We start from the raw sequence: 3,326 nt of genomic DNA on the forward strand, positions 1-3,326 counted from the left end.
TTACCACAGTTATCCAAGTAAATGTGGGTACGATCAAAGGAACCATAACTGATTTAATGAGCCATTCGCGGTTTCACCTTAATACGGCGTGTACTGAGACATGCATGGCTTAATCTTTGAGACAAGCATATGACTACTGGCAGGATCAACCAGGGAACTTGAGTAAAGTTCTTTTGTAATATTCTCTCAATTTTATTCTTCGTCGCCGACTCTGAAGGAGAACGGACGACGACACATAAAAAACTCCTTCTTTCAACATCAAATTTTAGTCTTTCGTTCGAAAGACTTGAGAGCCACCTCTTCCTCTCTTGTGTTATAATATTATATATGTATAGAGAGGGTACCACCAAAAACCCTCTCCTTCGTTTAGTTTCTTTCACTTTTCCGAGAGCTCCCCAAACTCTCGTTTATTTAATTTAATTTCATTTTTCGAGAGAGCGACCACCAACTAACTCTCTTATATTTGCTTTTTCTCGACAGAGCCACCACCAACTAACTCTCTTATATTTGCTTTTTCTCGACAGAGTCACCACCAACTCTCTCTCGTTTATATTTGCTTTTTCTCGACAGAGAAACCACCAACTCTCTCGTTTATATTTGCTTTTTCTCGACAGAGTCACCACCAAACTCTCTCGTTTCGTATTTTACTTCACAACAGAACATTATTGTATAATGGTATCCCACAACGACAAAGTACGTAGAGCTGCGCTCATGCTGAACATCTCGGGCACTTATTCACGCTGGGCATCGATCGTGGAAGCACGTATTGCCAGGCCCGAAGACTAAGCATTCATGCTGGACAAAAACGAGAAAGCGCGTATGTGCTGGTCGAGAAAGCACGTATTCGGCGCCGTACTGTTATGTCGAGGTCAGACACCTGTATTTCATTCTTTGCTCACTTTCCAGAGTACGAACCGTAGTTCCATACAATTTTTGCCTTTTAAGCTACGCTCCGTAGAGTGTAGTGCCAGTTTATGGTTTTCACAAAATTTTCAATCGCTCGGACTGAAGAGTTGATGCTCGGATAGTACGAGTATACATATTTTAAACGTATACAAGTCACCAACGTCACTCGAGACGCTTATACCACTTCAAGAGCCATTCGGTCAAAGACACCGACTCGTGGCAATGCAGTGTGGAGAAAGTCTGGAACGAGCACGATACAGAACAGTCAGGATGAAATCCCGAGGAGCGACGACTGCTTCTCAACCGAGGTCGAAGAATAGCCGTACGCTCGACGCTGCCCCGACCGACTCGACCGGACCGTCGCTTCTCTTATAGGTACCGAGGCGCCCGCCGGAACGCCGGCGACGCACGGGCTTACGCACGGCCGCTTATGGGGGGAACCGCGCGACCCAACCGCCCGCCCGAACGGCCTGTTATAACTTAGAGCGAAAACCAACACCTGTAATTTCCTTAATAATTGAGCTAGGGCAAAAAAAAAAAACGCTATCTTGTAGGAAAAAAGCAGGGGAACACGATGCCGTCGTTAAAAATATAGATTGCCGTGCTCGTTTTCGAGAAAAAAATGAAAAAATGGTCAAAATCGTCGCAGGACAAAAACTCGACACGCTATCTTGTAGGCAAAAATTAGACGAATTCAAAACCGTAGTTAAAAATATCGGTCGTCGCGCTAGTTTTCGAGAAAAAAACAAAAACGTTCAAAAAATTCGAGATAAAAAAAAAAAAACCAGCCTACCAGATAGAAAAAATTACACTGAACAAATATCATATAGGTCAAAATATGTGTTAGCGTACTAGTTTTCGAGATATAGACGAAAAACCGTCGCCGCCGATCGGTACGTCGGTCGATGCGAAAGCACCGCGCGACCGAGCGCCCGCCTAAAAGACCAGTTCGAACATACCGAAAAATCAAGAAACCGTAACTTCCTTAATAATTGAGCTAGGACAAAAAATAGACACGCTATCTTGCAGGAAAAAATCCGGGGAACACGATGGCGTCGTCAAAAGTGCAGGTCGTCGAGCTCGTTTTCGAGAAAAAAAAAAAAAAATTCTCAAAATTCGACAAAAAAATAAAACGATCAGTGGACCGTGTAGAGAATATAAAACTGCATAAGAATCGTATAGACGAAAATTGGCGTTCACGTGCTCGTTTTTGTGGAAAAAATTAAAAAAGCTCTCAAACTTCGAGATAAAAAAAAAAAAAACCGTCTACCAGGTAGCCAACGGTAAACGGTACAAGTATCGTACGGGCGAAAACGAGCGTTACCGTGCTCGTTTTCGAGTTATTGACGAAAAACAGCCTGGAGCGATCGGTCCGGCGGTCGACGCGCGAAAGTTTCTAAGTCCGCTCTGCTCCGAATCATCGCTCCGGCGTCAAAAATCGTCGTAGGACAAAAAATCGCCACCCTATCTTGCAGGAAAAAATCCGGGGAACACGATGGCGTCGTCAAAAGTGCAGGTCGTCGAGCTCGTTTTCGAGAAAAAAAAAAAAAAATTCTCAAAATTCGACAAAAAAATAAAACGATCAGTGGACCGTGTAGAGAATCTAAAACTGCATAAGAATCGTATAGACCAAAATTGGCGTTCACGTGCTCGTTTTTGAGAAAAAAGTTAAAAAAGCTCTCAAAATTCGAGATAAAAAAAAAAAAAACCATCTACCAGGTAGCCAACGGTAAACGGTACAAGTATCGTACGGGCGAAAACGAGCGTTACCGTGCTCGTTTTCGAGTTATTGACGAAAAACAGCCTGGAGCGATCGGTCCGGCGGTCGACGCGCGAAAGTTTCTAAGTCCGCTCTGCTCCGAAACACCGCTCCGGCGTCAAAAATCGTCGTAGGACAAAAAATAGACACGCTATCTTGCAGGAAAAAATCCGGGGAACACGATGGCGTCGTCAAAAGTGCAGGTCGTCGAGCTCGTTTTCGAGAAAAAAAAAAAAAAATTCTCAAAATTCGACAAAAAAATAAAACGATCAGTGGACCGTGTAGAGAATATAAAACTGCATAAGAATCGTATAGACGAAAATTGGCGTTCACGTGCTCGTTTTTGTGGAAAAAATTAAAAAAGCTCTCAAACTTCGAGATAAAAAAAAAAAAAACCGTCTACCAGGTAGCCAACGGTAAACGGTACAAGTATCGTACGGGCGAAAACGAGCGTTACCGTGCTCGTTTTCGAGTTATTGACGAAAAACAGCCTGGAGCGATCGGTCCGGCGGTCGACGCGCGAAAGTTTCTAAGTCCGCTCTGCTCCGAATCATCGCTCCGGCGTCAAAAATCGTCGTAGGACAAAAAATCGCCACCCTATCTTGCAGGAAAAAATCCGGGGAACACGATGGCGTCGTCAAAAGTGCAGGTCGTCGAGCTC

General features: G+C 44.0%; 1 non-coding gene across 1 annotated transcript in view; it reads right to left on the reverse strand.

Moving 5' to 3' along the window:
* LOC143350977 (small subunit ribosomal RNA) overlaps nucleotides 1-156 on the reverse strand; it is a 1,933-nt gene extending 1,777 nt beyond the window's left edge. The window contains exon 1 of the ribosomal RNA XR_013081387.1: nucleotides 1-156. This exon is cut by the window's left edge and continues 1,777 nt beyond it. This is a non-coding gene — a ribosomal RNA (small subunit ribosomal RNA).
* Between the last annotated feature and the right edge of the window lie 3,170 nt (nucleotides 157-3,326).

This window comes from Colletes latitarsis, unplaced genomic scaffold (assembly GCF_051014445.1).
Source record: "Colletes latitarsis isolate SP2378_abdomen unplaced genomic scaffold, iyColLati1 scaffold0051, whole genome shotgun sequence".
NCBI classification, from domain to species: domain Eukaryota; kingdom Metazoa; phylum Arthropoda; class Insecta; order Hymenoptera; family Colletidae; genus Colletes; species Colletes latitarsis.